At 38.5% G+C, this 21399-nt stretch overlaps 1 long non-coding RNA gene across 1 annotated transcript in view; it reads left to right on the plus strand.

Annotated features, from left to right (window-relative positions):
- Positions 1 to 20550, plus strand: part of LOC107739735 (uncharacterized) — a 71927-nt gene extending 51377 nt beyond the window's left edge. Inside the window, exons 2-3 of the long non-coding RNA XR_001640026.1 lie at positions 19585 to 19699; positions 19799 to 20550. This is a non-coding gene — a long non-coding RNA (uncharacterized LOC107739735). The remainder of the gene's footprint in view (positions 1 to 19584; positions 19700 to 19798) is intronic.
- The last annotated feature ends 849 nt before the right edge of the window (positions 20551 to 21399 follow it).

The raw sequence follows: 21399 nt of genomic DNA on the forward strand, positions 1-21399 counted from the left end.
AAGGGTACATTCTAAAAAATGCTGGGTTGTTTCAACCCAACTTTGGGTCAAATATGGACTAACCCAGCTGTTGGGTTAATTTTTTTAATTACATTTTTACCCCAACGTTGGGTTAGTCCATATTTGACCCAAAGTTGGGTTGAAACAACCCAGCATTTTTTAGAATGTACCCTTTTCACATCTTGCTCAAAAATAATTTCAGCATTTTTACTCTTCCCATTGAGTAATAATTATTTTACACAATCTCAGAGAAGACAAAAATGCTACAACAGCTTGTCTCTGGGGCAGTACAAAGAGACATCTTTACACCTTCTATAACCCTGAAGGGTTCATAATAGAACCACATGAGTACAAATGTACATACTCTAAGGTATTAATATGCACCCTTTAGGGATAAAGAAGCTACAAAGGTGTCCCTTTGAGGGTATTGCCCCAGTGACAAGGTCCAATTTTTACACATTTTTTTTTCTGACAGTGCAGGGTAGTTTACAGAAGACAAACAAACAATAAATAAATCATAAAAAAATCAAGCGTAGCATTAGTTCTGGCAGGTCACGTTAGTCAAGCTCATATCAGCTGACTCTCAACTGATCCCCATCTACCTATGGAAATACGACACCTATCTAAGCATTCATATATAAGGTCCCTCAGTATTATCAGCAGTTTTCGCATTGCTCAATAGCTAACTACACTATAGTATAGTATACATTATATAGTAAGGGCAAGAGTGCACTAAAATGAATGTGTCGATCGATTATCATTTGGAAATTATTATTAATTTTTTTTGTAAATACAACAAAGATTATTGGACCACATTTTTACAAGAAAATATTATTTCAGTCTTTTTACTTCAAATGTTCTTGTTTAACCCCTTAAGCCCGAGGGGACACCTCCCGCACGAAAACATTCCTAATCAAATTACTAAGCAACCCCTGAATGGAATAACAGAAAATAGGTATCATTTTAAAGCTTAGAATCTCAGCTTTTTAATGAATGTAATTATTATGATCAACTCTTAACGAGCGCTGAGCAGTCCCTTTAAACCGGAGTGTACCGCGGGCGGGATGCCCCCCCTCCGCAAAAATATTACTAATCTTTCAAACCACTGCCTTGATCAACAAAAAATGGATATCATTTGAAAGCTTAGAGAGTTCAAAAAGGCCTGTTTTGTTACAAAATACTGTAACTTTTGGATACTTTATGCTATCACCACAACATTTTAAACAAATACAGCTAACATGCTGGGGAACATCATCAAAAAATAATTTTCCTCCTACCTTATTTCTTTCCTGAGATATTGAATGTAAAATAAGACAGATATAAAAAAAATATCTTCCATTTTATCAGCTATTTCTCAGCAGGAGAATGTCCAAATGAAATAAAAGCATCTCTACTGTTAGTTAGTTAGTCCCCAACACTGATGGCAGTTCAGTACCATTATAGTGCTATTCTGGGATCCATTAACAACCAGTAACATCACAATTGTTCAATCTGTTTGTCTGAATCCTCTTTTGAACTCCAACCCAAGAAATGACATACCCAAACTGAAATGGTTGCAGCTCACGAACGCTTTGTACTGCAGGCACAATTGTGGTCTCTTCTGAAAGAAGACACTTGGGAGTGTGTTGTCCAAGAGTCAGGATTAATTAAAGTCATAAAGGAATATAGTTAGAAATGTTCACATTTTTGGAAAGTGATTGGTACCAACTTACATGTTTGTAAGTGCGGACAGTGGTTAGAAATTAGATGTTAACATTGAATTAAAATGAAATTTGACACTTTTTTCAAGTAGCCCTAGGTTAAATCAAGTACATTTCACTCACGTGACAACATATTCAAGAATTCATTGCATTAGCTAAGTATTTTAAGCAAGCAGCAAAAGTAATATTTTTCTATTTTTTTGAGCGTGACAAAGTCAGAATTCGGTCAGAAAGCAACAGAAATTGCTTCAATATTAGGTTTGTATATTGCAATGTGATTCTGTGTTGTTATGACAAATTTTAATAAGCACAGGAAAATAATTAGGTTTGGTTCATTCTAACGCATTTTATTTTGTGGGGTTTTTTAGTACTTAAAGTTTGGGTTTTCTCCCAAAGTTCTCAGCACATTGTGGAAATGTTTTTGAACAGAAATCCCAATGATTGAGCAGAACATGGCCCACTTGTTTCAAACAACCATGAAATTGTGTGGAGCCAGATAAGACCTGCTTAGACACGTCTTGCTCTGAAAAACCCTCTCCACCTGCATCTATACCACTCTTGTTCCAGTTTCTGCTATATTTTCTCTTGTAGCCTGTATATAAACCTTGTTCTTTTCCTTTTGTAGTTTGAACCACGTCAACCATCTGACCGACCATCGCTTAAGCCTGATGTTTCTGTTTAAAACTTTTAACACAATGTTTACAGCATCAATAATCCCTTAATCCAATAATTCTAAGCGAATTCATCGTAAATGTGGCCACACATGCTTAATATAATCTGTACGTTAAATTTTTGTGCAAGATTGTCAGAGCTTATTAGCATGCAAACTAAAGTGAACTACATGCTTCGCCTTGTATAAGCACGACTGCTTCCAAGAGGCTGTGGAATCCACAAGTTGTTATTCATTTTCTCAATTACAGCATACATGCAATTATTCCCATGGTTCTCCTCCTTTTCTTGGACAGAGTTCATAGCCGCAGTTTGCTCATCACAAAATGAATTAATCTAAAATCAACTCAATGTGTAGTTAAATATACCCCATACAATATACTCAGATAAAAATAAAATGTATCGTGCAATTAAGTGCCGAGGGTTTTTACCCACCAACATCCTGTATTGATTTACTGAGCTGGGATCCTAATGGCAGATGGATACTTTACTGCTGCGGCGTATGGCTTTCCCCAGAATAACTGGGACTGAACCCAAGCTCAAGTGCTTGGCCAATGATAAATATATATTATCAATGTTAACAGCACTTTGATACAGAAAATGCGGTTGCATTGTTTATATAGTGCACAACTCAAAGTAAAGGCTCTTGTAATCATGAAGCTTGTGGAGTATTACATATACGGGATGCTCACATAAAAAACAAACATACTGATATTCAACATTCAACACAAAAATAAAATCTATGTTGTGTTTGGTTGCCAGGGCGTTGCTATGTGGTTTGTAATGTATTATTTGTGGTTTTTAGTGTGTTTCTATGCAATTTCTAGTGTTGCTAGGGTGTTTGCTAGGTGGTTTATGGCCTAATTCAAAAGAGCCCGTCCTTAAGTTTTTATATATTCTGATTCATATATGGCACCATTCCCTCCTTCAATGTAAATGTTTTTTTTTACTGGATTTTTCCAGGTCAAAAATTACCAGCTTATAAAAATTGCTTGTAAATCTCTCATCATGTTAAATTATTACCAAATATTAGATTCAGTCTTTTTATCAACTTATTTTCTGTCGATTAGCACAGGTTTTGTTTTTCTTTTTGAAACTGATTGATTGTAGGCCTCGTTGAGTTTATTCATCTAGTTTTTCAGTCAACATTACCAAAATTATCAACAAATAATACTTATTTCACTCAAAAACTGAGGTGCATCAGCTCAGATCAATGAGGCCTACGACCAGTCAGTCCCAAAAAAGACATACAAAACCTGTGCTAATTGAAAGAAAACAACTTGGCAAAAAGATTGAATCCAAGATTTGATAATATAGCATAATGAGATATTTACAATCAATTTTTAAAAGGCAGGTCATTTTTTACCAGGAACACCAAATTGGGTGAAGGCTTTTCAGCACAGCACAAGGATTAAACCTAAGACTGATCTCTTTGAAAACTAGCGGCACAACTTAAAAAGCCGCATGATTTGAAGTATCATTTATGTCTTTTTAGCACATTGCCAAATTGAAGTTTGTTCATATCACTTTGCTGTTTGTTAAAAAAAAAAAAAAACTAAATAACTGTTCTGTGTTTGTGCACATTCTCTGCATTTGCGTTTAAGTGAATTCAAATTGTACACATGCAGCTGATGTTGCAAAACCGGAGAAATAAATTCTGATCAAATTAAATCCTGAGATATTTTCCAATGTTTGGCTTTTTGCTCATGAACAGCTTATTTCAATTATGTGTTGTTTAACTCTACACTGAATTGCCTAACAATGATGTCAACAAAGTACTGGAGAAGTGAGTTGAATATTATTATTATTGTTTGTACTCTTAATGAGGTGGAAAGTAAATTAAAAACCGTGTGAGAGTCTGAGGATGTCTCGTGGGACTTTAGTATTTATTACCAGCCTCCAAGCTGCAAGATTGTGGTACTGCTAACGTTTTTACAATAATGCTGTGTTGTCACTGGCAGCTGGTTGCCTCCTCTATTCGTGACATCATACAGTGGATGATGGTAGTGTTGGCCTAACATCATCTCGTACTCCAATTTGGGTGCAAAGTCACATTGACCTCTGTAGTAGGAAGTGTGGGTTCAGCCTGAGGCACTGCTGACTTTGAGCTTCTGTTCTAAATTTCAAACAGCATTGGTAAGGAACAAAAGACTGATGTAACTTACAGAGTTTTTGTGCTGTTGTTGGCTAGTATTTGTTCCTGTATGAGCTGTCGGATTGGGGAGTAACTAAGTTACATGTAACAGAGTTATGTAATTTAATTACAAAATAACTGTAATCTGTTACAGTTACTGAGAAAAAAATTCTAATTAAATTACAGTTACTTATGAAAATGTTAATCATTACAATGGGTTCCATCCAGAACTACACGGGAAGAGCTTGTTAATGATCTTAAGGCCGTTGGGACCACAGTCACCAAGCAAACCATTGGTAACACACTACGACGCAATGGACTGAAATCCTGCAGTGCCCGCAAAGTCCCCCTGCTCAAGAAGGCACATGTACAGGCCCTTTTAAAGTTTGCCAATGAACATCTAAATGATTCAGAGAAGACTTGGGAGAATGTGCTGTGGTCAGATGAGACCAAAATTTAGCTCTTTGGCTTCGACTCGCCATGTTTGGAGGGAGAGAAATGCTGACTATGAACACCATCCCGACAGTCAAGCACGGAGGTGGAAACATTATGCTTTGGGGCTGTTTTTCTGCTAAGTGTACAGGACGACTTCACCGCATTGAGGGGCAAAATGGACGGGACCATTGGAGTGGCCTAGCCAGTCTCCAGACCTCAATCCTATAGAAAATCTGTGGAGGGAGCTGAAACTTCGAGTTGCCAAATGACAGCCAAGAAACCTTAAGGATTTAGAGAGGATCTGTAAAGAGGAGTGGATCAAAATTCCTCCTGAGATGTGTGCAAACCTGGTGACCAAAACGTCGATAGATTTCTTTTGCATATCTGACAGTGTAACATTAAGTAGAAGTATTTCGAATGAGTTAAACCTGTATCCTGTCTTCTGAGTAACATTGAGAATATCACTATATAGTAGCACCAACTACTAAGTCATGTTTTGCTTTGGGATTAAATACGTATTTTACTCACTGAAATGCGAATCAATTTCTAACCTTTATATAATGTGTTTTTTTCTGGATTTTTTGGTTGGTATTCTGTCTCTATACATTAAAATAAACCTACCATAAAAATTACAGACCCTTCATTTCTTGGGCAAACTTACAAAATCAGCAGGGGATCAAATAAATATTTTCCCCACTGTAAATATAACCTAGTCAAGTTGAAGTTGTTCATTTTCAACTTTATGCAAATGAGCAGTGACATATCAATTCACATCATGAGTTCATTTGTTTAAAATGTGCTTTATAAAATATTGAAAATCATAGAGGTTTTAAATAACATAGACAACTTGGGAGTGAGAAAATGATGACAGAATTAAAATTTATATCCTTTGCTGGGACAATCAGGAAGTCCCAAACTTGTGCCATTGGTTGAGTCAGGGCCGGTGCCGCCCCCTCACTCAAGATGAGTGTGAAAATAGATTTTATTTATGATTAGTTCCAGGTTGGTAGAAGATACCGTTGAAATTACCTTTGTATCCGTGCACCACCACTGATTCACATAAAAACACACGCCTCCTCCTTTACTCTTCAATGAACGAAAAGCATTAGGAAACACACAATAACATTGGTTTAAGATCTTATCCAACCTAGTCATCACTTTGATCTGCTGTTTGAATCTGGGCATGATCTTCCTCATATCAACATGATTAAAGTCCCCAAGAAACAATATTGTTGAATCTGGATATGAGATTTCCAACCGCATTATATGGGCAGCCAACTGTTGAGCTGCCTCATTAGCTGCTGCTCGAGGTGGAATATACACAGCAACCAGAATAACAGAAGTAAAGTCTCTAGGCAGATGAAAAGGTCTGCACTTGATGGTTAATAGTTCCAGGTCGGTAGATCATACCGTTGAAATTGCCTTTGTATCCGTGCACCACCGCTGATTCACATAAAAACACACGCCTCCTCCTTTACGCCTCCTCCTTTACTCTTCAATGAACTTGAAGTACGATCCGCTCGGAATAAGTAGAATCCCCGCTGATGTAATGCGAAATCCGGGACACTCTCATTCAACCAGGTCTCGGTGAAGCATAACACGGAACAATTAGCCATGTCTCTCCTGTTGCTTAGCAAAAGAGTCAGTTCATCCTGTTTGTTGGCAAGCGAGCGGACGTTGGAGAGTAAAATACTCGGCAATGGTGTTCGATGTTTCCGTTTCCTAAACCGAACCAAAGCACCGGCTCTTCTGCCTCTTTTCCGCCCACGTGGAGCTCCGAAAACAGGGAGCGCTAGCATCTGTGCTAACAATATCCACAGGCCTGATGGCAAAGTCCTCTGAGTAGAAATGTAATTTGGGCTCACATTCAATCATACTGTCCCTTATATGCAAAAGCTCCACTCTACTGTATGACATCATGCCCCCAACACAGTCCAGCCGAAAACAACACACAACTACACATAACAGAGAAGAGAGCAACACCACTAAGAATGCAGCACTACTGAGTAAACTAAAGGTATGATGAAATTATTTTTTAATGTTTAATAGAGGGCTAGATGGTTGTTGTTAGTTGATTATTTTGCTGTATTGTTATTGTTTGTTGCTGTTCAAGTTGTTCTAACTTAAAAGGATGCATCTGTTAAATGGGTCGCAATGAATGTGTTATGTCAGGGAATCGGTGTTTCATTGTAAAGCAAGCACAATTAAGTATTTCTGGTGGTTGTGGTGGTATCACTTGTCTGTATTTGTGGTAAAACTGCTGCCTAAAACAGATTATTTCCTGGATGTCAGATTTTCGAATTTGTTGCCTATGTGATTTTGTTTTAATCAATACTCTGCCATCTGTATTTGCTACCTTTTGGCATAGGGTCATTCACTCAGAACGCATTTTTCATTCCACTGCGGTACTTTTCCATTGTATTTCAAAGTAAATGCGCTACGGACGTCTTTGAATTTGTGTTTGAATGCTGCGCTCTCGTCTCAGGTCTTTATAGCAGCTTCTCGCGCATAATACATAATACATCATTCTAAAACACGGCGCTCAAGTTAAAAGAAATTCAGCTTCTAAAAACACGTCTCTAGACCTTGCGCTTAAAAAAAAAAAAAATCTTCCACTGACCTGTCTCGCGACCAAAACACTATCTGTATGAACCCAGTATTCTAATAGTAGCGGGCAGGTTTGTTTACGGTCCAACGAATATGTGAATGGGCCACACATGTTTTTATTTATTTATTTATTTTTTGTGCTACGTCATCACCCCCTTTCGTTTCCTCAGCCCGCCCACTCATCAGTGCTGCGCCTGCTCTGGGTTGAGTCAATTCAATTTTGTCAATTCAATTCTGTTGGGCCATTCAAACAAACCAACCCATGTTTGAGAACACATCGAAACCACAGTGTTTACATTTTTCAAGGAAATCAGCTCAGGGATGGTTTACTTAAAGTTGTCTCTGCATATTAAAATGGCATAGGAGAAAGTGTTTGACTATTGCAAACATTGCATACATCACCGTTCACTGGCCATAAGTGGTCTGCCCTACACGAGGGCTTTTAATAACACAAACACTGTGCCTTGGAGATTATCTCCTTCTTAAATTCTCTGACTCATATTTCACGCAAGAACCTAACCTTAACCGCACTGTTAGTCAGACAGCTGTGATGTAATCCGTCTGCTTCTGTCTCGTCCAGTGAACATGGCCGAGACACATTCTGCCCTAATCTATGTAAATATGTCTCCAGTGCTGGTGCCAATCTTTCCCTTCACATTTCCTTATCTGCTAACTATCTTCCACGGCCTTACATGCGTACCCTTTCCATGCGTATAAGTTCAACTGCTTCTTCTTCTTCTTTATCACATTATGCTTTGCTTGCAAGACGTCGTCCCAATTATCACTGGAAATAGGGCATTAGAAACTGATTATAGCATTCATACATCAAGGACTGACTTTGCATTTGGCCTATTTAACCTCAACCACATAGGTTTTGGAAGGGCTCATCATTCACAGCCAACCAAACGTGACCCTGAATCAGATATTCAGTTCAGGGTGTGCGTTATGCATAGATAGCTTGATCTTTGCAAAGGGTCATTTGAAGTTTGCAACCGGATTAGTTACAGAGGTGTGATGGCATTTTTTAAATCTAAATGGTAGGTGGCTAAAGGGTAGGTCTAGGATTACTTCAAACCTCTTTTTGTACTTGCAAAGAAAAAGCTGCTGTACCTGCAGGGTTCGGAATACAATCAAAGTTCTCCATTTCCCCTCGTTCCTGAAGAGAACTGAGTTATACAGTACACATAGAGCAATACTATATGCATTATTCTTACACAGCATGTCTTTGTACAATATATTAATGTTTCTGTGGTTTCTCCAATGCAGAAGAACTGTATGTTGGATTTGAGTTTATTTAAGAGTGGCTTTTAGAGCAACAAAGGCACAAAAGGATGCAGCAGTAGGAAAGTAAAAATCCTGGTTATTTTCTCCATAAAGAAATTGTTTTTTAGTGTTATTATATAAACCTTTCAAGATACACCAACCATGAGCTCCAAGATTCATGTTTTTGTACACTGAAATCCATCTGGTGTTGAATTTGGTGATTTTTGTAAGTAGAAAGAGAGTGAAACAATCATCAATCCAATAATCTTTGTTTTATTTACAACTTTGAAAAATCATTTTTTTACAATGTAGATGCCATAATTGAGTGTTTAACATGTTTCTCTCAGAATTGCAGAATATAAACGTGCAATTGTGAGAAATAAAGTCGGAATTGCGAGATATAAACTCACAATTCTGACTATTTTCCTCACAATTATGACTTTTTCTCTCAATTGCGAGTTTGTCTTGAATGACTTTTTTCTTGCAATTCTGACATATTTTCTCAGAATTGTAAGATATAAATTCGCAATTGCGAATTATAAAGTCCAAATCTGGGGATTTTTTTTTTTTTTTTTTCATTTTTTCATTTTATTTTTATTATTATTATTTTTTACAATTGAGAATTTATGTCTCACAATTCTGACTTTATAACATGCAATTACAAGCTTTTATCTCACAATTCAGAGAAAAAGTCAGTTATTTTTATTCAGTGGCGGAAACAATCTTCCATTTTTATTTGTATATTTGATCAATGATAATCAATAACTTATAGTTCTTGAAGTTAAACAATAACTTATCAATAACTAAAAGTTTCAGACTGTATCACCATTTATGGTTTTAATGTTGCTCGCAATGCTCATGGGATGAGTACCATGTAGTTCATACATTCATTAAAAGAATTCAAGTACACAGTAGACTTTTGCCTGTTACCTTGTACCTTGTATCTCATTTTAGGTTTTCATATACTTTTTTATTCAAACCAAAGATTACATTATTGTGATTCATCTTAGATCTAGTTAGGCTAGTTCATTTACTAAAGCATTTCTAGGAATACCTTTGAATGGGGAAAAATACTTCAGGAACCAAGGCTGCTTATAAAGTGACCGTTTACTGTTGCGCTCTATTATGCAGTGAGAAAAAGTGCTCTTGCACTGAACCGGAGGGCTGACAGAAGTGAGAATAAAAACATCAGAAGGATTATGCTAAGCCTTTAGTTGAGGACTGGATTTTATTTCTTTCTTCCTGATTTTTTTAAAACCCTTTTAATTCTAATACTGAAAGTACCCTGAAAGGATTTACAGCGAAGATAAGGTGTTTTGCTTACTTCCAAAGCAAAACTAATCTGACCTGTTTAATTCAAGTTACTGTAAAGAACTACATACTGTAAAAATAGTTATGAAATAAGTCAGGCTTGGCTGGAAACCACAGCAGATGGGTTTTACACCTTTAAAAGCTCATAATTTATTGAGATAATGAGCTGATTATATTTAATTTCTCTCACACTCTGACATGACCTCATATCTTCAGTGAAACGGAAAAGTCTTGTTTATACCTGTAATTGTCTCATGATTACATAACCGTTGTGAGTCAGGCAAAACGTTAAGTCAAAGGAAAGCTGGAAATGCAGCGGTAGTGTAATTCCTTCATGAAGCTGTAATGTAACTCAACACGGTTGAACAGATGGTACCCCAGTTGACTGCATGATGACGATAATCAGGAAAGTGTCATTGTCAACCACCGCCAACAGTTTCCTGTGCCGAAACCGAGTGTTAATTAGTCGCATGGTATATTCATTAAACTGCATTAATACCCAATGCTTCATCATTTAATGCTTGCTGCACTAATTCAACTGATCAATCCAAAACTGATCAATTATTCCATTTCACATTTTTAAAGGGGTCGTGTAGTAAGGAAGCATATTTTCATGATATTTTGAGATAAAGAGTTTGACTTCAGTCCATTAAATTGCATTTATTGAAATTAATCTACACAATGACTCCTCTTGAAACGTATGCAACTTTTTCCATTTTTAAGTGTTTAGAGTCAGATGTTGACATTTCCATTATAGTAGAAATAATTTTAGTTCATTGAGTTTATTGTTAGTTGTTATTTGTATTTCTCTATTAAAAACAGAAGCCTGTGAGCATGTCATCATATCCTGTTGCCCAGGAGTCTGCGGTAATTTGCATGTTTTTATGTCTAGCGTGACCGTAACTTTAACATGAAAGCCTTTGTGGGCTACTTATTGGTTAAGTTTACATTTACATTACAGCACCACTGGATAGCCCTTGTATCTGCATGTGTTTGGTATACTGCTGCTGTTGATTTCCAATGAAATATGAAGAGGAAAGATATTTTAATTTCAAATTAAGAATCAGTGATCAGTTTCAACTGACAACAGATGCAACACACCTACACAGTCAAAACTTGGAGTGCATAAACTTCTGGGCCATTGTTATCCAAAATCCAAACCAAAAAGAGAGGTTATGGCCCATCTTGTACACTGTGTAAAGATGAGGTGAAACATAATGCCGCACTATGCTTCATAAATCTCAAATATAGTCATACAAAAGAACTGCATAGTAATCATCGCCTCAGTGATTATGGCCAAAAGAAAAACAAATCTAAAAAGGTGGGAAGCTGAAAAGCAAGCAGAAAAAGAAAATGGCTCTAGATCATTGGTGCTGTTGCCAAGTCAAGGTATGAGCCCATGTACTATGACTCGCTTGAAGGTTTCATTTTCAATAGGATGAGGGGAAAAATGCAGTAATGCCACAGATTTACAACTTGTTGTTGCAATGGCAAATCACCAAGCCACAACTAAAAAGGAACATTTGAGCTGATATTTTTTTGTTCCAGTCCTGAGTTTATGTTGAGCGGACACTCTATCTGCTGTTCAGTGTGTCCCCCACTAGAAGTGAAAGAAAGCCCTGGGAAAGGAGGTGATGTCATACTTGAAAAGAAGAAGGAGAAAAAAAAAAAGCACCTGATTGTGAATTGTGTCAGGGGAGGAAAAAATATGTTTTTTTTACCACTAGGAGGTGCGGTCACCAACCTGCTCAGGGACCCTTACGGCAAGGTGCCAAAGAAATATCAAGTCGAACAGGAAGTGAAGCTTTTTTTTTTTTGGCAGCTCTTTGGGGTAATGCAACCAAGGAGATGGTTAGCAAAAACTGGTTAGCAAAATATCTATTCGCAATCCTATTCATCCAAACGCAAACTCATCCACTAGCATGTGATGCACCTGGAAGTCCTGCAGTCATCCTGACCATAAAGCTAAACTAGGTAATCTTTGTAGCAATTGTGAATTGGTTTGCAGAACTGAAGAACATAGCATCAAATACTTGAAATTTTAATATTTGGTATACATTTCGCGTCCATAAAATGTCGATATGAATTTTGCATACGAATCCCTAATTTTTGTACTATCGTAAACATTTTAATACTGAAAGAGACCAAACTTTTGTAAGTGTTGGAGATGTACTGTACAGAAAATCAGAAGAGCTTATACTAGGCTTAGGCCATGTGTCCACCAAAGCGTTTTTTTCCCAAAGGTGCACTCTAAAAAATGCTGTGTTGTTTCAACCCAACTTTGGGTCAAATATGGACTAACCTAACCATGGAGAAATCAATATAGCTGTTTTCCCAGCACCCATGTCTGTACCGAATGACATATCTGGACTATGTATACTAAATACTAAATACTAAGTAGTACTAAATACTAAGTACTACATTTACTATGACTTCACCTTTTCTATTCTATTATTATCTTTTATCCCTTCCTGTCCTAGCTTTTAATATTTTGAACGAAGACTGAAACCTTGTATAACGGGCACTTCTCGTGTTTATTTCCGTCTTATGATACATTACTTGTATTCCTCAACTGTAAGTCACTTTGGATAAAAGCGTCGGTTTTACTTTATTTTGATGGTCCCTTTAACACATTCTGTTGACTATAAGTAACGTTGTACCTGCATGTCTACTAACTCTCCTCAGAGTATTAGTAGAGTATTAGTAGACTATTAGGGTTAGAATAAGTTGATATGTACATGCAAAGTTACTTATAGTCAGTAGAATGTCTGTTGGGAAACCATCACAATAAAGAGTTAGCAGCAGAAAGTTTTCTAATACTGTAATGTGAGCTAGTAGACATGTAGGTGCAACATTATTTATTGTCAGCAGAATGTTCAAAAGGGACCATCAAAATAAAGTGTTACCAAAGCGTCTGCCAAATGAATAACTGTAAATGACTACAACAATATTAATATGAAAAATAATGCTTGGAGGAACGTTTAGTTCACCATGGGTCTAGCCAGAGTGCTCTCAAGCACACCACAACTAGGTATTTTCAAAAGAGCACCTGGCATTTTCAGCTGGCTAAAAATGCTTTGGTGGACACATGGTCTTAGTGTTCTTTCCATGAAGACTATTTCATTGTCATTATCAAGGTGATCTTATCAACATTTGAAGACTGCAGGAGAGGTGCAGGCCAAATTTGAAAAAGTATTGTTTTTGTCAAAAAATGCAGTGTTCTTAGGATACTAACAAGTTGCTAAACATGGACTTCAAACAGCCACAAGATTTTGAGTTTACATGACAAATCTGACAACTGTTGTAGCAACCTGTAAGAAATTTAGCAGTCTTAGCAGTCAAGGCAAGTCCAGTTGTTTTCAAGCTGGTTTGAACGAGTCTCCCAACCTGACCAGATGAAAGTGGCCAAAACACCTCATAAACCAGTCAGTAGGATAGGCAGGGAGACCAGCAAAGCAGCTTAGCCTGGTTCAAGCTCTGCTTGTTTTCAGTAGAAATGTAAACTAAATATAAGGTAAAGATGGGTGTGTGTTTTTTTCCCAGCTCCAACCTAAATGTTCACATTGCTATTTAAAGTTGGAAACGCAGAGAGATTTTTACGTACACACTCTCCAGAATATCTCGAGAAATTCATTGGCACGGTTATGCTGTAAACATACTTTTAGAAAAAGCTGTGCTGTGCTTGGTCTTTTTTCAGGGGAGTTTAAGTACAACAAATTAAAGATCCTCCGTGAGGTTCGTCGGGTTAACCTCTGATTAATTGTTTCTGTGTAGCACAGTCAGTTGTGGTGAGAGCACACTACTGTAATTTTGCAGCTGCTGTCTTTAGCATGACCAATATGATACACAAATCCAACTGGCCTTCCAACCTCATACCAGAGCATTTGAAATAGTTTTTTATTTCTGTCTCTCTGCCTTTTGCTCCATCAGTCCAGCGAGCTGGGATTGTTAATATTATGGCTCTTCAATTCTGTAATGCATCCCAAAGCATTAGGCTAGTTCGAAGAATGTTATAATAAAAAGTTATGCTATTGCTCGCAAACATGTCCTCTTGATAAGTGCAGACAGCTCCAAGGTTCACAGCATGAGGCAAGTCGGGTCACAGAGACCTGGCAGGGAAGCGACCTTTGGGGGGTCATTTTCGTGCTTTCTCAAATGATTTTAGCAGGCCGCTCCAATCCCTCATTTTTATATTCACTGTAATTGATCAGCCGTACCCATCCTTAACCAAGAGATATGTAGAGCTCGGTCAGGCGCAGCAACAACCTCAGGGCATGAAGTTGGACATCACCCATGGCTGCCTTGGAGGAGGTCCAGACCCTGACCGACAAACCAGAGTGAGTCGGCCCCACGACGTGGCAATGCCTCCTCCAGCTCCTGGGGAAGTATTTGTGAGATTCCTCAGTTATATTTTCATAGCTAAATGGTGTATTTATCTCCCTCTGTGGTGAGTCAAATATATGCATGAAACAAATCTTGAGTAAACATCTCCAGGGAGAGAAGGAGAAGGAGGGAGGGAGGGGGAAAAAAAGGCCATGATTCGATCAGCTTGTCAGGGAAACAGGGGGAAAAAAAGGCCGTGATTCGATCAGCTTGTCAGGGAAACGACATGGCGAAGAAGGGAGAGCGACGTAACACAGAAAGATTCACTGCGATCTCATTATTCTGTGCCATAAAAGGGTTTTACCCTGCAGTGCAGCAGAGTGAGTCGGCCCCACGACGTGGCAATGCCTCCTCCAGCTCCTGGGGAAGTATTTGTGAGATTCCTCAGTTATATTTTCATAGCTAAATGGTGTATTTATCTCCCTCTGTGGTGAGTCAAATATATGCATGAAGCACATCTTGGGCAAACATCTTCAGGGAGAGGAGGAGGGAGCGAGGGGGGAAAAAAGGCCGTGATTCGATCAGCTTGTCAGGGAAATGACACGGCGAAGAAGGGAGAGCGACATAACAGAAAGATTCACTGCAATCTCATTATTTTGAGCCATAAAAGGGTTTTACCCTGCAGCGCAGCCACTCTTACTCGCCCCAAGAGTGACAATAGCCCTCAGGAGAAGGAGGTCACAGGTGAGCGAATTGATTTCACACTCATCGCCTGGCTTTGATAACCGATATTATCTCACGTTCCATGCTGTTAGCGACTGTCCGTACGGATGTCCCTCTCGGCGCTGATCTGCTTGAGTTATTCACTAAGTAAGATGTGAGGAAGACAGCTCTTTTGAAGTAGCTCATTAAGTATTCCCTACAGATGATTCCACACTTAGGCTGATTAAAACGAGGTAAATGGGGCCCACGTGAAGAAGTTCTGGGAGTTCAAAATGAAGGTGGCATGCCAAGCTAAGACGACTGAACTATTGAACTTCCTACCTCTCCGTGCTCTTTGTGAATTCTCAGTCCTTTTGTGCACTCGCTGATGATCCAATCTTTGAGGTTGGACTTTTGTTGAACTTTTCTCATTAACCTGTCCAACCCCTTTTATGCCATGAGCCCTCAAAAGTGCTTAACCTGTCTTCACATGCAGAGAGACCCACACAACACCCTTTAACACCCAGAAACCTCTACACAGCCAGTGCAACAAACGCACATACTGGCACGCACTTATGCAGCACAAAGAGATCAAGTACTTAATTGGCATGAATGTTTTAGATGTGTTTTATGCATAATGCAACTTACTAAATGTAGTGACACTAAGCTAATTTGATGGTCTTCCAGCCTATCCGGGCTGGTTTTAGAAGGGTTTTAGCGACTTTTCAGCTGTCAAGTCCAGCTGGTCGACTAGCTAAACAGCAGCTTGCCCCAGCTGGGAGACCAGCAAAACAGTTTAAGCAGTGTTTTTTCAATAGCATGACAGTAGCGAAGTGTACATTTTCAAGTAACAAGTTACGCTATTCAACAAGTAGTGGTGTAGCATGACAAAACAGAAATGCTATTGCAAACACAGATTTGCAGCCAAGACAATAACCAAATTATCTGTCTCTCTTGTTGTTGTTTTTTTTTTTTCTTTTCCCTTTTATGTAGCTTTGGGAAATGTGTATTGATTTGTTGAAACGGTTAAAAAAAACGATTCATTGATTCTTGTGCAGAACTTTTATTAGTTTAAACTTTAAATGCATCTGTGTATATCAAATGCTATTACCCTATTTGAAATTCTCATTGTTTTTTGTTCCAGATAAATACTGTTCTGAAGTTGTCATTTCTTAGGATAGTTGTATATTAAAAAAAAATAAAAATTAAATAGCTCCTTTAAATAGCTTTAATATTAGTTAGCTAAATTTTGTACAGTCCGTAAATCGGAGAAAGGCACAGCTTGACTTCCTTCTGTAAATTATGAATAACTACAGTTACTCATAGTAACTGTTTTATTCTCACTCACACTTTGTTTGACACGATAGGACTGTTGTCTTTACAGTGACACCTCAATTTTTTTATTTCCCTGACCCCGAGATAAGATGTAAGTGTGGTTTTTGAAGTGTAATTCTCATGAATAATGTGGACTGTTAAAAGATTTGGATTCCACATAGAGACTGAACACCTGGAGCCAATTATTTAACCTCCAAATGAGGCATCCAACAGCAGCTGTTTTGGCTGGGACCTTTGCCCATTTACTGGATGGAAGGATTGAGCTTGTCTTTAAGATGCTTGGCTCACGATCCAGCCTACTGCCATCACTCAGAATCACGTTCCAGGGATCTAAATGAGATGGTGCACTCTTAACCCCAGAAAAGGATGCTTTAGTGTAATTATCATGACAGGCATATACTTATTGCTGTATTTGAGATACTAAATGGTCTGAAATCTTCACATTTAAATGTGGTAAATGTACAGTGATCTTCTTTAAAAGGTTTGATTGGAAACACATGCAGACGAGACCCCCGTAACATATAGTAACTGGACATGGAGGCAACTAGTTTGACAGCTTTTATTTTATAACAGTTGGCTCATCAGATCTTCTTCAGCTCTGAAATCCTGCATTTAATCATGTCATACTCTTTCTTGTAGAACTGATTAGGCGATTTCTGTCATTTCTGTTATCTTACCCTACGTGTCCATTGATGCAAAGGGATGCATGAGCGGCCTTGTCCATCGTTCTCTAAGAGAGTTGAGTGGCAGACTGGCATGGGGGATTGTGGGATTGATAGCAGAGTAATGCCGAGTTCACACTGCATGATTTTCAAACCTGTCGGATCGCCGTTGTTTTCACACTGCGTGACTATCTGGGGTAGCATTCAGTTGCTGCTGTGTTCACATTGCACGATGGATCGGCGACAGGGGGGTTCACACTGCATGACTTCACAATAGGAAGAATCGCCGACAGCTCTGTCTGGTCCGCAAACTACGTTTCACAACAAAACACACGCAAGAAGTGATAAGGAAATAACGCGAGAACCCGCATGCGTCAGACTCGTTCTCGAGCGAGACTGGAATTATTTTAAATATATATACAGCCCGCAAATAGTCTGTGAGCAGATTTCCAGCTACAAGGAGAAAAAGAAAAACAGATTATGCAGGAGGGAGATGCAGGGAACAGGGATTGGGTGTTCTGCAAAGAGAGTTGGAGGTAAATAATTTAGCAGTAACTGTTATGCTGATGTTGTGGCTGGTCAAGCAAATGTAGGCGCTTGTTTCTGTATGATATAATTGTTCATATATCTATTAAAATACTGATATTCTGGTCTATAACTCCTCCCCGAACTTCCATCTGCCCGGTATCTTGTCTCTCATTGGCTGTAGGTCATCGCCAATGTAGTTTTCAGTCAGAAATCATTTCACACAGCGTGATTGTGAATCGCCGACAGCTCCAGATATTATAGCATGCCAAATATTTTGCGGGCGTCGGCGACGTGTCAGCGATTCCCTCAGATCGCGTCTTTGATAATTCACACTGCGTGATTGTCACTCGCGTGAACGAGCACCGATTTGCCTCCGATGTCAGGCATTTGTCGGCGATTTCGCAAAACCTGTCGGCGAGTGAAAAATCGGGCTAAAATCGTGCAGTGTGAACTCGGCACGATTTTCAAACTCGTCGGATCGCCGTAGTTTTCACACTGCTTGACTATCTGGGATAGCATTCAGTTGCTGCTGTGTTCACAATGCACGATGGATCGGCGACAGGGGGTTCACACTGCATGACTTCACAATAGGAAGCGCCGATGTAGTTTTCAGTCAGAAATCATTGCACACAGCGTGATTGTGAATCGCCGACAGCTCCAGATATTTAGCATGCCAAATATTTTGCGGGCGTCGGCGACGTGTCGGCGATTCCCTCAGATCGCTTCTTTGATAATTCACACTTATTGATTGTCACTCGCGTGAACGAGCACCGATTTGCCTCCGATTTCGGGCATTTGCTAAAGTTTATGCAAATCAGAGGTAAAAAAAGTTAAGCCAAGGTTGTGACATCTGTCATGAGCATTTCAAAAACTGCTACAGATACATCAGATAGAGTTTCAAACTGAAAAAAAAAAAAAAATGATGTAATTTTAATTACCATTTATAAAATGTCCTTATACTGTAATAACTTTTCCAGGAAGATTAATTTAAATGCCAAGCCAAAAAAAAATAAAAAATCACCATACAAGTATTCCATATTATTCCTGAGCTGTACTTTATTCTTTTCTGAAGTTGTACGATAACTTTGTGAGAGGAAATTTAACTTTGATTATTTATATTTTGTTCTCATAAGTCAATCTCAAAAACCGTTCACAGTTGCAGTCAGTTAAAAAAATGGTCCCTTTTGAGACATTGATATCAAACGCTATTGGTTTTGTGCATCATATTCAATTCAAGTTTATTTGTACAGCGCTTTTCACGATACAAATCATTGCAAAGCATCATATGACTGACTTCAATGCAAACAAGAACAATTAAGAGAAATTGAAGATTCATACATATGTGGGCTTTTCATTATACATTTCACATTTCATTATATTTAATTTAGTTTAATTTAATAAAAAATGCAGTTTGCATGCTTTCATTGTGGCTAGGGTGTGGATGGGTCAAGAAAAGTGTACTTAATAAACATTGCAAACATTGCATGTACACTTTAGGCACTTTGGGCGTTCAGAAATAAAGTTAGCATTTCCCCAGCATTAATCATGCATAAATGTAATGACTTTATTTGATGTGTATATTAAAGGAAATCATAGATCATACTAAATGTAAGAAATATTTTACAGACACAAAGCGGCAGACCTCAACTGTTTTGGGTAGCATTGAGCGGATTTCTTCCACACCAGTGGACACGCAGGGTCACCGCTCTCGGACCCCATCTGCACCTCACCCCTCTTTGTAATTGGGCTCCATTGTGTTTATGAAACGCTTGAACTTTTCTTGAGGCACTGTGAGTTTGCATGTATAACAGATAAAAAAAAAAAGACCACATACAGTAATATGTGAAGTGCCCCATTTAGACTCGAGTGCTCGTGACAGCTCAGAAATTACAATGTCTTTTTTTGCACCCCTCAGGAAATTAAGTTGCAACCGCAATGTGTTCAAAACGAGAGCGCTCACACCGAGCCAAGTCCTTTTAATTTGCATGTTTTGTGCAAATTCCTGCGTGTCGATGAATTAAAACTGCGAGGTAATAAATTGAGCTTGCATTCTTTTGTCTGGATAGCATATTAATGTGGTTGGTTATGTGAAGCTTGTTATTTTCTTTTTCTTCATTTTCCATTTACAGCCAAAGAAGTTGAAAGACTTATATACATATATATATAGGAAAGAACGTATGCTGTGTCTGAGTGGAACCCTTGACTCCTGGAAACCTTTGTGCGGACCTCAAACTCATTTGGACGGAGCGTGCAGTCCCCATCCCTGCATGGCGCCAGCTGACAATGCTCCACATCAACACCCTGACGATTGAGAGATCTAGAGTGACATGGGACCCTCTTCCATTCATAATAAAACAATTAAGTTGTTTGCTATGGAATGGACGGAGTGTTCCGTCAAGCTACGGATTAGTCTCCTGTGAGCAACTGCGTGATTCCTGTTCCCCCCACAACAGAGGTGGACAGCTGGAGGTGCTGGCGGAAGCAGGCTTCGTGCTGTCTGCTAGGCCATCTGGAAAAGAGCAGGATTCCAAGGCTGATGATGAGGTGGAGAAAAGTGCTTTCCCTTCTGCTCGGCAGCGCCGTGATTTGTGTTACGCCATTTGCGAAAGGACCTGTACTTTCTCTCTGAAGCTATTCTGACATTTCTCACTTCCCATCTCCTGCCCCAGGCATTTACAAGGGCCAACAGAGAGATTTTTACATCTCTGGTGGATCACATCAACTTTAAGGGCCCGTAGGACAGAATCGTGTCCATCCAATAGTATTTATTTAATACAGCTTTAACCTTTTAACACAGTTATTTGAGTAGCAGGTCACACTTGGTATGTCTGCATCAAATAAAGGGGTCACGACTTTCAGAACTCAAAATGTCATTCGAGTTCAAAAATAAAAAATGTTTGCACAGTATTTTGCTTTGTGATTTGCCAACATCAGGCAGACAAAAGTTGAATGCTTGACCACCCATTCTGACACATCAAGTTTTTCTATTCTGTGTTAAGAAACTTGGCTCGCCAGTCACGGGCTAGCGATTAGGACAAACCAAGTGGCCAAAGCTTTGTAGGTTAGCATGGCCCTGTTAGCCCCTTTTGCTAGATGCTGTAAATACACCTTTTGCTTCTAAAAAGCATTTTTCTGCATTGCCAACCATTCAAAATTAGCCATGAATTCTGACAAAAATATATTCAGGTAAATTGGGACACTTATTGCCATTGAGACGACTGAGGAAATTGTCCCAGTTATTTTGAATTAACCCCTTTTTTGGCAAGGTATACAACATAAAGACATAGATGTCATACTTTTTTGTGCAGCTCTAAAAAAAAAATTGTCTTTGTCGCAGCTCAGGATACTAACTACTGATTAGGGTCATGTTGTCCGTTTACTGGTGCTCTATAATGGTGGTCATATGGCATTTATAGATCCAAAACTTTCTTTGTGCAAAGATTGCCTATTTCTAATAACATACCTCTGCCCTAACCGAACAACTAAAATTGAGATGAATGGGAATGCTAACAGCTCGCATTACAGAAATCAACATTTAAATAGATGTGAAATGAACTTCAGTTTGTATCCTCATGTAAGCTATGTCAATCACTCACTGAGCAATGACCAACTTTTTCCATTTTCTTAATTTTCTTGCCATCATGTAAATATGCTATAATTAAATGTAAGTGCCTGAGATTAGCCAGAACATATTTCGAAAAGTCTTTTTTGTTTTATGTATTTATTTAAA

The sequence above is a fragment of the Sinocyclocheilus rhinocerous genome, unplaced genomic scaffold (genome assembly GCF_001515625.1).
Source record: "Sinocyclocheilus rhinocerous isolate Xijiao unplaced genomic scaffold, SAMN03320098_v1.1 scaffold1482, whole genome shotgun sequence".
Lineage (NCBI taxonomy): Eukaryota > Metazoa > Chordata > Actinopteri > Cypriniformes > Cyprinidae > Sinocyclocheilus > Sinocyclocheilus rhinocerous.